Source organism: Mustela lutreola, chromosome 7 (genome assembly GCF_030435805.1).
Source record: "Mustela lutreola isolate mMusLut2 chromosome 7, mMusLut2.pri, whole genome shotgun sequence".
NCBI lineage: Eukaryota > Metazoa > Chordata > Mammalia > Carnivora > Mustelidae > Mustela > Mustela lutreola.
In genome coordinates, this window is record NC_081296.1 from 83,793,192 (window position 1) to 83,807,466 (window position 14,275).

General features: G+C 35.2%; 1 long non-coding RNA gene across 1 annotated transcript in view; it reads left to right on the forward strand.

Annotated features, from left to right (window-relative positions):
• Positions 1–464: 464 nt before the first annotated feature.
• LOC131835333 (uncharacterized) overlaps positions 465–14,275 on the forward strand; it is a 41,337-nt gene continuing 27,526 nt past the window's right edge. The window contains exon 1 of the long non-coding RNA XR_009355133.1: positions 465–523. This is a non-coding gene — a long non-coding RNA (uncharacterized LOC131835333). The remainder of the gene's footprint in view (positions 524–14,275) is intronic.

Below are 14,275 nucleotides of genomic sequence, written 5' to 3' on the forward strand. Positions count from 1 at the left end.
ATTGTCTTCTGGCCTGGGACATGGTTTCTTAGTGAGTCAGTTAGGCTAAAGAAGTGTAGGCTAGAAGCACAGAAATTAAACTAGCCTCTGCCATGCAGACTATGCCGTGACACTTATCTAATTTCACTGATAATAAGCTGCACCTGTTACTAAAATCATTTCACGGCCAAAAAGACTTCCAAAGTGAAGCCTGAGACAAAAAAGGTGACAGAAAAATCCAAACTGACAAAACATGCTGCTGCTTAACAGAAACCATTGATTTTATGACATTTACTGAGTAAACACTCAAAGTAGGGCCTCCTCCATGTATGTTCAACAACCATGTGGGAAACAGAGATAGGTTTTTCGAGCAAAAGGAATTTAACATTTTATGATGCATTTTAGGTAGAAACACAACTCCCCTTTTTATTCTCTAATTATTCTTCCTTTTATTATTTTATCTATTGAATATTTTCATTGCTTCTGCAGGGACAGAGGGGCCACCTGAGGGCAGTCCATACTTCGACATGGGGACCAGAGGAAGGTAAGAACTTGGCAGCAGCTCAGCTAATCCTAGCCGGCTGTCTCTGCCACTCAAAATGGTGGAAAGATGAAGACAGCAGTTATGTCACCATATCTGTCTGTAAGTGTTTGTTTATGTGTGAAATGGTATCTAGAGAGTGCCCCTGGATCAAAGGAGTTTAGGACGTGGGTGGATGAGGAAGAAACCAGGCTAGTAAAAGAGTTGAAGCCAGAAGCTTAGCTGTTTAGTTTTTGCTTCATGGTGCAATGCTTTCTTAGAGAAGCTCCTGACAATACATCCTCCAGACTGCTATCTGCTTGAACTTTGGAAACCATGTGTCTGATCATGTATTGGGGATAAATGAGGTAGCAGGCATTATTGCTGTCCTTATCGGGTCTTATTCTCAAACTGTAAATGCTAATCCAACATAACTTGAGCCAAGATCCAGTGAGAGATAAAAAAAAAAAAAAAAAAAGCGATAAAAAACAAGGAAGGTGGATGTTTCCATTGAGAGATTTTAGATGTAAAGAAGTTACATCTAAACTGTGACTTAAAAAATTAAAAAAAATAAACTGTGACTTAAAGGAAGGGTAAGGATTAATTATGTTGAGAAGAGAGAAAAGGATTTCTGGTTGAATCCTTGCATAAACAAAGCTCAGGGGAAAACAAGTGAAGTGTTTGTCAATGGGGAAGGTAAAGAAAAGAATTTGTGAAATAATATGTCCTTAGCAAATCTATTAAGGATCTTTTGGAGAGAATTACATAGTGTTTTTCTGTTATAATTTAACCTCATAGCAATAATTTCTTATAAATAAATTACCTGAGGGAAAATATATGTTTTAATTCACACTTGTATTTTTAGAAATTAAAAAAAATATATGGAGTTAGCTTATCATTTTTGATGATCTGTAAAACTTTACTAGACCCAGAGGAATTCCAATTATTCTATTAAATTACTCTATAATTGAACTAACATCTCCACTCTCAATAAAACAGGTTCTAACGTCCAAAGCAGTGTGTGAGCTATTGCTGAGTGTCTTAATGGCTCCTGTGTTTGCCTACATACTCTCATACTAGCCTCCAACTAATTACTTTGTAAAGCACTTTGGGATAATTTGGTTGTGAATAGTATTGTATAAAGCAAACACATTTCTTTTCTCAAACATTGGCTCATGTTGGGAGATGAAGAACTACAAGTGCTTTCTTCTTTCTTTCTTTTTTTTTTTTTGCCTTAGCAGTAGACGCTTTATGTTACACATGCATGCATTTTTAGGTCCTCTTTTAGAAGGACAGGGCACAAAAACCTTATATAATTAGTGGATCTATTCCTGCTGACATGGCCATGACACAAAGTATTTATTTTGTTCTGAAGTGTTTTATTAATGAATATGGAGTATTTTATAAATATTTCTCATGGAATACTTGTCCTTTAATATTTATTAGATTTGCATGCAGCAGACATTCAAATATAGGAATTTTTCCTCTCAGAATAAATACCAACAAAGTAAATTTTTTGAAAATTTGTTTGGAAAATTATAATTAGTGAACTCTGTCTCATCCTATGCTTTCTTTAAAAATTAGTGGCATTATGCCAGATTTATACACAGTTCTTTACTGATATTACTGATAATCTTTTTTTTTCCAAGTGCTGGAAATGGGATTTAGAACTTGTGCCTAGAATTTTTGGCTATTGTGCACATACACAAGAATATAATTGTTTCCCTACAACTCTATGGCATCTATGGAAGCTACTCTGGCTCTGGATTAGTTGTGACCTGTTCCAGTCATTTCTTTGTGGCTATTCCTAGAAAAACTCTTTCGTTACTACTCTTTAGTATTATGACTTTGACTTCAACATCCTGTGGAAAATTATGATTTATAATTTGTAAGAAATATGTGCAGTGTTTCCTTGTCCATATCTGAAAGCAATTACAGAGTTTGGGGAAGTATTTCACTCTCAATAATTTTTAGATAATCTTAAATCCATCAGGATTTATGGATAAAGGCTTGGTAATATTATCTACCTACAAACAAATCCAGGCTTTGAGTGCTAAAGAAACAAAAGCAGAATCTAAATTGTGCCCTTTAGATGGAATGGCCATTACTTATGTTCAGTGATCTAAATGCGTATGTATACACGTCTTCCACCTCTGAATGACAGATTTGAGAATCTCCATGTCCTGTGCATCCATTTGGAGTTGGAATTAACATTTTGTCCCTTTGATAAACTACTAAGTGCCTTAAATGAAGTTTAATGATCCTTTGTGAGTTATTAGTGGATTGTTCCATGGTGCAATGGTTCGATTAGTGAAATCTCACAGTGGCATAGTAACTGTATCCAAAGCAATCTGGAAATTGATGGATCTCTATGAAAGGAAGTGATATCTTTATTCTTCCCAATGTGTCTCATTATGTTCTTTTCCTTTTCATATGTACCTACCACTATTAAGAAAATATGACTGTATTACCTGAATTTCAAGTGGACTATTTCATGTGAATTGTTTCAGGATACACTTATGTTATTTTGGAGAATAATTATACAAAATTCTCAACTGTCTTGTGTACTTGATATTAAAACCCCTTAAGATTAAAATTTTCAAATGCAGTTTCTTTTTATGAGGTTTTACATTTGTGGTGGCAAGAGAATTCTTAGTCACATTTCTCCAGCAGCAATCTGTATTTGGGTACATTACAAATATATGATAGCTGGTATTGAGGGCCAGTTGTTGACTTCAGATTGCACACAAACCAAATGCTGACACCATCCACTGAGTGGTGTACATAGTTTGGACATGGTTTGGGAATAAGGTGTCATCATGAGCCAGTGAAATTACATGCCACTATGAACTGTGTTCAAGGGGATTTGCTTATAATTACTGTGGTTATCTTTGAACATCTTGATTTGGAAATGTGATATTTCAAGGAATGTTTTTATTGCTATGTATTGCTAAAAATTTGGCTATTGATAGATAACAAAACATGCTATAAGTTAGACAGGACAATCAAAATCAATGAATTAAAAGAGAAAGTCCAAGGATTCTCTTCATTCATTATCCAATAGCCTAGAGACTGAACTGCAGTGCTGAGAGGCGAGTTGGGATTTTAACTCAGTATGACAATATGGCAAATGTCCAGACCATGATCACAAAACAGCTGTTTTCCTCCACAACAGGGTGAATTATAGTACATAGTGGAGCCAAGAAACCTCTTAGTATTTGTGCAAAAGCTTCTTTTGCCAGCCAGAGAGGAAGCATCAACAAGCACTGGCTTTGGAAGAGTTGGCATCTACTTAACTATTTGCCCGTGATGGAAGTCTTCACTATGAGAAGTTTTGCTAACTGTTTCCTCAGGGATTTAAGATGTGATGAGGAAGAGAGTATCATAAGTGAAAATGTGGGTGACATTTTCATAAAAAACCTTTTTTTGAGGGTGTTCTTGTGTGATCTAAATATGGTTCCCAAAGGTAACATCATTAGTGCCTATAATATATTAAAATAATATAATTAAATCTGAAAACTAGGAAACCATTAAGACACATCATCATCAAAGTTGGAAAATTGGAGCCCATATGAAGTTACACTTCATTTCTAAGAAGGAGACTTAATTACCTTCCATAAAATAGTAATAAGATGTGGAAGTCATGTTTATCATACCCAGAAACTTAAAAAAAATAGACAAATCAAATAAGAGTTTTGGTTACTAATTGCAGGGAGTTTCAAAGAATGGGGAAAGTGAAGGCATTTTACTATGGAGAAAATATTATTCTTCCTATAGATAAATCTGGAAGAAAGCTAAGAATATGACCTCAAGTGGACAGTACCCAAAGGTGGGTATTATACTTTTCCTTTTGGCAAAGTCTGGACTGAGGGCTCCTGGAGCAGAAGTGGTGGATTGTGTTTTATATCCCCAGTCACAGTGACCAGTGTTACTTGAATTGACTTCCCAAAGAACGTATGTTTCTTTCTTTTCTTTTTAAGATTTTATTTATTTATTTGACAGACAAAGATCACAAGTAGGCAGAGAGGCAGGCAGAGAAAGAGGAGGAAGCAGGCTCTCCGCCAAGCAGAGAGACTGACACGGGTCTTGATCCCAGGATCCTGAGATCATGACCTGAGCCGAAGGCAGAGGCTTCAACCCACTGAGCCACCCAGGCGCTCCCATATATTTCTTTCTTATAACTACTTTTAATTTGTAGAATTAACACAGACTCTCAAAGCAAATACTCTAATAAGCATAGAATCGACATGAACAGCATTTTTCTTAACAATATTTCTTCTAACATGTAGTTCTCTCGGTCATCTCTGAAACTTTTCAAAAAGTGTATTTGGCTAGTTCTCTCCCTCTCAATATTCTAATTCAGAACTTTGGATATGGAGTGAGATTTCTTTATGTTAAAAAGGTTCATGGAATTTTGAAGTATTAAATGATCCCTGAATTGCAGAGATTATATATTTTTCTTATAGAAGTCGAGCTTCTTATGAGTAACGATGGGTTTTACATGTCAGTGCTTTGACTTCTGTAAGAACATGTTGCAATTCCACTGAAGTCAAGCCACACCTAGCAAAAAACAACTGCAAACAGCTGGTGTTCATTTTATTCTACATCTACCTTTTACCCAAATGCACTTCAAAACCAGTCTTGACTGCTTCATTGCATTTGTGATCTGTTCATGTGACAGCCCTTTTGAGTGTAGCCTCTCGGTTCGGTGAACTAATAATTTGCATATCCTGGCTGGTCGCTGTATATTCCTCTTTTAGTTATAGTACATTTTATCTTTCCTGGTTAGATAATCCTGGGAATGGTGTCTAACAGACTCCCGTGTTCAGTTTTCTTGAATGCTTACAGAATTAAGAGCAAGGGGTGTTATTATTCCTAACAGTCTTTTATGATCCTTTGTATTTCTGTGGTATCAATTATAACTTGGCTTATATTTTTTATTTTCCCTGTTTGAGTCCTTTCTCTCCTTCTCTTGGTGAATCTAGCTACAGGCTTGCCAAATTTATTTATCTTTTCAGAACACCAGCTCTTAGTTTTATTGATCATCTTTAATTATCTTTTCAGTTTCCACTTCATTTATTTTTGCTCCAATATTTTTTATTTCCTTCCTTCTAGAAGCTGTGGACTTTGTTCTTTTTCTAGTTCTTTGAGATACAAAGTTAGATTATTTGAAACTCTTTCTTGAGGTAGACATTTATTGTTATGAACTTCCATCTTAGAACTGCTTTTGCTACATCACACAAATTTTAGTGTATGTGCATACCCTAAATTTGCATTTGTCTCAAGTTTTTTTAAAATTTCTCTTTTTATTTCTTTGTTTAGTAGGATGTTGTTTAATATGCACATATTTGTGAACTTTCCAGTTTTTTTTCCATATAATTAAGTTCGAGTTTCATACTATTGTGGTTGTAAACAATGCTTGACATAATTTCTGTCCTCTTAAATTTATTAAGACTTCTTTGGTGGCTCAACATATGATCTGTCCTGGAAAATGTTCCATGTGCACTTGAAAAGAATGTGTGTTTTGTTGCCTTTGGATGGAATCTTCTGTATATATGTGAAGTCTGTCTGGTCTAATGTGTCATTTAAGTCATGTTTCTTTATTGGTTTTCTAACTGGATGAGCTGCCATTTGATGTAAGTGGTATTTTACATGTCCCTACTATTATTATATTGTTGTCTCTTTCTCCCTTTAGGTCTATTAGTATTTGGCTTACATATTTAGGTGCTCCTATGTCAGGTATATAAATATTTATAAATGCCATATCCTCTTTTTGGATTGACCTCTTTATCATTATATGACATCCATCTTTATTCTTAACAGCATTTGTTTTCAAATCAAGTTTTGTCTGATGTATCACTACTCCAGCTTTTTTTTTTTTGTTTCCATTTGTATAGAATATCTTTTTCCATCTCTTCATTTTTAGTCTGTGTATTTACATCTAAAGTAAGTCTCTTGTAGAAATCATATAGTTGGTGGTCTTTTGTTTTGCTTTTTCTTTTTATCCATTCAGCCACTCTGTTGTCTTCTTATTGGAAAATTCAGTTTATTTACATTTAAAGTACTTATTATGTATAGTTATGTGCCCGTTACCATTTTGTTAATTGTTTTGTCTCTTCCTTTCTTAACTTCTTCCTTTATGGTTCCTTTTGTCTGTTTCTTTGTGGTGACTTTTTAAGTGGTATACTTTTATTCCTTTCTCTTTCTCTTTATGTATTTACTATAGGTTTTTGCTTGTGTTTATAATGAGGATTATATATAATCTGTAACAGTCTATTTTAAGTTGATAACAACTTAAGTTTGATCCCATTTTAAAGTCAACTTTTTTTACTCTCCCTACTAAACATTTTATTTTTGATGCCACATTTAAATGTTTTTTATCCTGTGTGTTCCTTAAGTACTTATTGTCATAATGATTGTATTTACTAGTTTTGTCTTTTAACCTCCCTTCTACCTTCACTGTATATTTAGCTTTCAGTGGGATTTATTCTTTTGTAAGTCTTCTTGTTGCTCTTTTTTTTTTTTAAAGATTTTATTTATTTATTTGACAGACAGAGATCACAAGTAGGCAGAGAAGCAGGCAGAGAGAAAGGGAGGAAGCAGGCTCCCCACTGAGCAGAGAGCCAGATGTGGGACTCGATCCCAGGATCTTGGGATCATGACCTGAGCTGAAGGCAGAGGCTTTAACCCACTGAGCCACCCACGTGCCCCTTCTTGTTGCTCTTTTATACCCTTACTTTCTAGCTTAAAGAAGTCCCTTTAACATTTCTTATAAGACCAGATTAGTGGTGATCACATTCTTTAGCTCTTGCTGGTCCAGAAAACTCTTTATCTCTCCTTCAATTCTGAATAATTTCGCTGGATAAGTATTCTTGTTTGGAAGGTTTGTTTTGTTTTGCTTTGTTTTTCCCCCTTCTCTTTCTTCTCCTTTAAGCACTCTGAATATATTATACCACTCTCTTTCTGCTGAAAAATCTGTATAGTCTTATGGGGATTCTTTTGTATGTAATGAGATGTTTTTTCTTGGTGCTTTTAATATTCTGTCCTTATTTTTAACTTTTGACATTTTATTTATATTGTGTCTTAGTGTGACCCTCTTTGGGTCCATCTTATTGGGAATTCTTTGAGCTTCCTGGATCTAGATGTCTGTTTCCTTCCCCAGGTTAGGGAAATTTTCAGCCATTATTTCTTTAAATAAGCTTTCTGCCTCATCTTTCATTATTCTCCTCTGGAAGCCCTATACTGTGATGTTAGTCCATTTGATGTTATCCTATAAAGCTCTTAAGCTATCTTTACTTTTTTTTTATTCTCTTTTCTTTCTGCTGCTCTTATTGGGTGAGTTCCACTGCCTTGTCTTCAAGTTGAACAATTCTTTCTTCTGCTTCATCTAATCTGATGTAACCCCATAGAGTATATTTTTCAGTTTTGTTATTGCATTCTTCAGCTTTGTGACTTCTATTTGGTACTTTCTTGTATTTTCCATCTGCATGTTGCACTCCTCACTGTTAATCCATTCTTTTCCCTAGTTTAGTAAGCATCATTATGACTATTACTTTAAACTCTTTTCAGGTAAATTACTTATCACCATTTCATTAATTTTTTTTTCTGAGGTTTTATCTTGTTCTTTCTTTCATTTGAAACATTCCTTTGTTTCTTCATATTGCTTGACTCCTGTGTGGGTTTCTGTACAGTGGGTAATGCAACTGCTCTCCCAGTCTTGAAGAAGTGGCCTCATGTGGGAGATAAAACTTGCTGTTTAATCATTTAGGTCTTTGTCATCTCTAAAATTTTTGTATTTTCCCGAACAGCCTAATATATTTTAATAGTTCCAGTACTTGAGGATATGCCAAGGCCGGTCAGTGTCCCTAAGGGGAGGATCTCAGCATCTAGATTGAGTCTGTTTGGGAAGCCAGACCCTTAAGCAGCAGCTTTTAAAAGTATGCCAGTATATCCCACAGTATGCTATGGGACCATAGGCATAAGCCCTGCTGGCCCCCCAGAGTCAGGCAATCTGGCAGCAGTTATATAAATCAGGGCTCCAGATAAGTATATAAACTCTTTTCTAGGAGATACTGGTGAAGTGGAGCAAGGCAGGGGAACAGCACTAAGATGGTATCCATGGCCTATATTCATTTAAGCTGCTCCACAAGCCATTAGATGTACAACAAACCTGAAGCCCGTCCCTCAGGCTGAAGCTCCAGGACTATTACCAAAAAGATAAGTAATAACAAGTTTTGATAAGGATGTGGAGAAAAGGGAAGCCTTGTAGACTGTTGGTGGGAATGTAAATCTACATTATACAAAATAGTATGGAGGTTCCTCAAAAATTAAAAATAGAAGATTGCCTGAGTGGATCTGCCAATTAAGCATCTGCCTTCAGCTCAGTCTTGATCCTGGGGTCCTGGATCAAGTCCTGCCTCGGGCTTCCTGCTCAGTGGAGAGTCTGCTTCTCTCTCTCCCTCTGCTCCTCTGCCTTACTTGTGCTCTCTCTCTCTCTCACTCACTCTCTCTCAAATAAATAAATAAAATCTTTTTTAAAAATTAATAGAGCAGCAATGTCCACAATAGCCACGCTATGGAAAGAACCTAGATGTCCATCAACAGATGAATGGATCAAGAAGATGTGGTATATATACACAATGGAATACTATGCAGCCATCAAAAGAAATGAAATCTTGCCATTTGCAACAACATGGATGGAACTAGAGCGTATCATGCTTAGCGAAATAAGTCAAGCAGAGAAAGACAACTATCATATGATCTCCCTGATATGAGGAAGTGGTGATGCAACATGGAGGCTTAAGTGGGTAGAAGAAGAATAAATGAAACAAGATGGGATTGGGAGGGAGACAAACCATAAGTGACTCTTAATCTCACAAAACAAACTGAGGGTTGCCGGGGGGGAGGGGGTTTGGGAGAAGGGTGTGGGATTATGGACATTGGGGAGGGTATGTGATTTGGTGAGTGCTGTGAAGTGTGTAAACCTGGTGATTCACAGACCTGTACCCCTGGGGATAAAAATATATGTTTATAAAAAATAAAAAATTAAAAAAAAAATTAATAGAGATACCATATGATCTAGCAATTCCATTTCTGGGTATTCATTCAAAGAAAATGAAAACACAAACTTGAAAAGATAATGCACCCCATGTTCATTGCATCGTTATTTATATTAACCAAGATAAGGAAGCAATATAAGTGTCCACTGATGAATGAGTGGGTAAAGGAATTGTGTGTGTGTGTGTGTGTGTGTGTGTGTGTGTGAGTGATGGAATATTATTAAGGCATAAAGAAGAATGAAATCTTGCCATTTGTGACAGTATGGAGGTATCTTGAGGATATTATTGTAAATGAAATCAGACAGAAAAAGACAAATATGGTATGATCGCTTATGGATGAAATGTTAAAAAAAAAGATAAACAAGATAGATATAGAGAACAGATTGGTGGTTGCTGGAGATGGGGGGAGAAATGAGTAGAGGGAGTAAAAAGAAAAAGTAAAACAAAACAAAAATCCCAGAAACTGTCTACAAACATAAGTGAATTTCAGACCTGTACTTTGTAAGAGCTTGGTCCAATTTAAAGATGGTTAGGAAGCTCTATTCTTGTGCAATTACTTTAAAGCTATTTAAGGAACAGCTCATTCTAAGAAATATGTTTATTTCCAGACCACACACATACACATATGAATCCAGAAACAAAATTTTGCTGAACAATATTTATCCTTATTATAGGTCTTATAATTTATTTGCTGTTCATTTCATTAATTTTTGTTTCTTTTTGACATACTAATGGGTTGAGACTTTCAGCCCAATAAACACTTTTAAAGGATAATAAAAATAAATGAAGGTAAAGCTTTTCATCTCTTATTTGTTATAAGACCTAGAAGAAATTTAACTATAGTGATTTAAATAGTGCTCCCCCAAATTTCGTGTCCATCTGAAATCACAGAACGTGACCTTATTTGGAAGTAGGGTCTTTGAAGATATCATTAACAAAGGCTCTAAATAGAAAATCATCATGGATTTCAGGCAGGCTCTAATCTGATGACCAGTGTCCTCAAAAGAAGAGGCAAGGACACAAACATGCAGGTGAAGAGGTGATAGCAGTAAGGATTGAGGTGATATGTCAATAAGCTAAGCAATGCAGGACCCACCAAAAGGTGATAGTACAAGGAATGGTAATATCTGGAGCATGGGAGCATGACTCTATTGACCCCTTGATTTTAGACTTACAACCTCCACAACAGAATTGAGAGAGGATACATTCTGTTAACTTCTTCAGGAATGCTGTATATATAGTTGACCATTTGTATTTCCTGTGGATTTGAAAATCAGCTTTTTTATTTTGCAAAAAATAACTCATGAAAATTTTATTCCATGTTCATTTAATCTATTATTTGCATATATTTTAATTTTAATATTATTAAATATTCTAATTCATGAACATAGCAGATCTTTCCATTTATCCAGGTATTTGTTTAATTTCTCTCAGTAATTTTTTTAACTTTCTAGTGTTGAGGTCTGTTACATCATGTATTAAATTTATTTCTGATAATTAATATCTTTCAGGATTATAATTAAAATTTCACTTTCTATTTGTTTATTGCTGGCATATTGTAATTAAAATGTTTTTGCATATTGAATTTGTCTTTTGCAATCTTACAACATGTATTTTTAAAAATTTATCCATAGATTTCTTGGGTACTTTTAGTACTTCATAATTTTTACAATTTTTTTATTTGCTTTATTGAGCTAGCTGTTACTTCCCATTACAACTTTGAATGGAAAACTTCTTTTTCTCATTCCCAATCTCAAAGGTAAAAGTGCTAAAATTCCCCCACTATGCATGATATTTTTTTTTTTTATAATTTTTTTATTTTATATAAACATATATTTTTATCCCCAGGGGTACAGGTCTGTGAATCACCAGGTTTACACACTTCACAGCACTCACCAAAGCACATACCCTCCCCAATGTCCATAATCCCACCCCCTTCTCCCAAACCTCCTCCCCTCGGCAACCCTCAGTTTGTTTTGTGAGATTAAGAGTCACTTATGGTTTCTCTCCCTCCCAATCCCATCTTGTTTCATTTATTCTTCTTCTACCCACTTAAGCCTCCATGTTGCATAACAACATGGATGGAACTAGAGCGTATCATGCTTAGCGAAATAAGTCAAGCAGAGAAAGACAACTATGCATGATATTTGATTATTGCTCAAATAACCTTGACTATTTACATTTGTAATTTTTATTTGGCAATAAAGTGTGTCTAAAATAATATTGGAAACTGTAGATGTTATTATTGTCTAAGAGAAAGGATTATTTCTTTCTTATTTTGGGCAAGCAGAGTAATGTTCTGGTCACCTCTGTCCCTTCAAGAATTAGGCTGAGAAATACCTGGGAAAAGAGTTTGAATGAGACTGATTATGTATCCAAGTTGGCTTTGTATTCTTGTGTATTTTGACTTGGGAACTTGACAGATCTTTCTCTGCTCAGCTGGGTATGTTAAGTACTGACCTTCAGAGCCTTTTAATTAGCTTTTTAGCTTCCCATTCCATGGGGCTTCATAATTTGGACAGTGATAATTTCGACAGTGTTTTGAAGTGAAAACTGACCATGTGTTTGAGGTTCCTGAAGTTGTCAATTGTATCACTACCGCTTCTGAATGCTAAAATGATTGCTGCTTTCCCTATCCCCATCAGCCACTTGACAGGACCGACTTTGGATTCTTACCCTCAAACTGCACCCAGCACTGGAACACACTGTGTGTACAAAGAAGCTCGGTTCAGACTCAGCGTCAGTCCAGCATCTCTTTAGGGCTTTTGTCTTTTGCCTGTTTTGTTTCAGGCTCTCTTCCTCTGGTAGCTGTTTGCTCAGGACCCCATGACTGGGGGAACATTTCATTCTGTCTTGCAAAAGCTTTCAGCCAAACTTCTGAATTCAGCTTGAGGGGAAATTTGGTTGTGTTCTAGAGTCTCTCCAAGTCTCCAATTCTATTATTTGCATATGTTTAAGGCTCTGGAAACTGTTAAAAGCTTTGCTGGATGTCTCTTTCCCAGAAACTGCCCTCGGCTTGGTCAGACTTTGACCTTCAGTCTTCATTCAGAATCACAGATAAGTCCCCTGGGCTCCAGCCCATCTTCCATTCAAGATTGGAAGAAATTAAAATAAAAACAGAAACATCAAAAAAACAGTTATTTATTATCAGCCCACTTCTGACAAGCTTTCCACTTTCTGGAATTTTAATTTATCTGGTTGTCATTATAGTTGGCCCTTGAACAATATATGTTTGAACTACATGTGTTCATGTATATGTGGATTTTTTTCAATAAATACAGTATAATACTATAAATGTATTTTCCTTATGGTTTTTTTTAAACATTTATTTTCTCTAGCTTACTTTATTATAAATGTATAGCATATAATACATGTAACATGAAATATGTGTTAGTTGACTGTGTTATCAGTAAGATCAAGATAAAAGATCTGTACACTGAAACTATAAGACATTGATGAAAGAAGTTGAAGAAGACATAAATAAGTTGAAAGTTATCCCATGCACATGGATTGGAGTAAATATTGAAATATACAACCCAAGAAAACCTACAGATTCAGGGCTATCTCTATCAAAATTCTGAAGGCATTTTTTAAGGAAATGGGGAAAAAAAGAACCCTAAAATTTGTAGAGAACCACAAAAGACCCCAAATAGCCTAAGCAATCTTTAAAAAGAAGAACAAAGCTGGCAGGCTCACACTTTCTGATTTCAAAATATATTATAAAATTATAGTAATCAAAACAGTATGGTATTGACATAAAAACAGATACATAGATCAGCGGAACTCAGTAGAGTCCAGAAATAAGCCAATGTGTGGTTAGTTAGTTTAGGACAAAAGAGTCAAGAATATACAATGAGAAAGGACAGTGTCTTCAATAAAACCAGACCCACAGGCAAATCAAATGAAATTGGATAGCTTTCTTATACTATACATAAAAATCAATGCAAAATTAAATAAAGACTTTCACGTATGACCTGAAACATTAAAAATCCTAGAAGAAGAAAAAAGTCCTAGAAGAAAACATAGGTGGTAAGCTCCTTGGTATCATTCCTACTGATTTTTTGGATCTGACATGAAAAACAATGGCAACAAAAGCAAAAATAATAAATAAGACTATATCAGGTTAAAAAGTTTTTCTGCACAGCAAAGGAAATCATTAACAAAATGAAAAGGCATCCTAAGGAATGTAAGAAAATATTTTCAAATCATTTATCTGATAAGGGATTAATATTCAAAATATATAAAACTCCTACAGTCAAGAACAAAAAACTAAACATGCCAAGGGCAGAGGAACTGAATAGACATATTTTCAAAGAAGCCATACAAATGGACAACAGTACATGAAAAGGTTCTCAAATCACTAAACCAGATGAAGGATCAGATACATTGCTCAGACCATTTTTGAGAAATACAATGTGCTTCCTCAGTCCTTCCTCTGTCTATAACAGTACACATCTCTGCCACATGAAAAATGCACTCACCCTCTCTCTCAAGGCTCTCCAGATTTTCAAACCATTACAGCCTCAGGTTTGCAGTCTAGGGTCTCATTATCTAAATCAGTTGTATGTGGAAATAAGGTACCTCAGGCGTGGTTCCTTGATCACAGCTTTTCAGTTAATTCCTTTTTACTTGAAGATGTGGGAACTAAAGAAATAAGTTGTCTATTCTATACCACTCAAATACAATTGTGGAACAAACTTAACAAGTAATGGTGCAG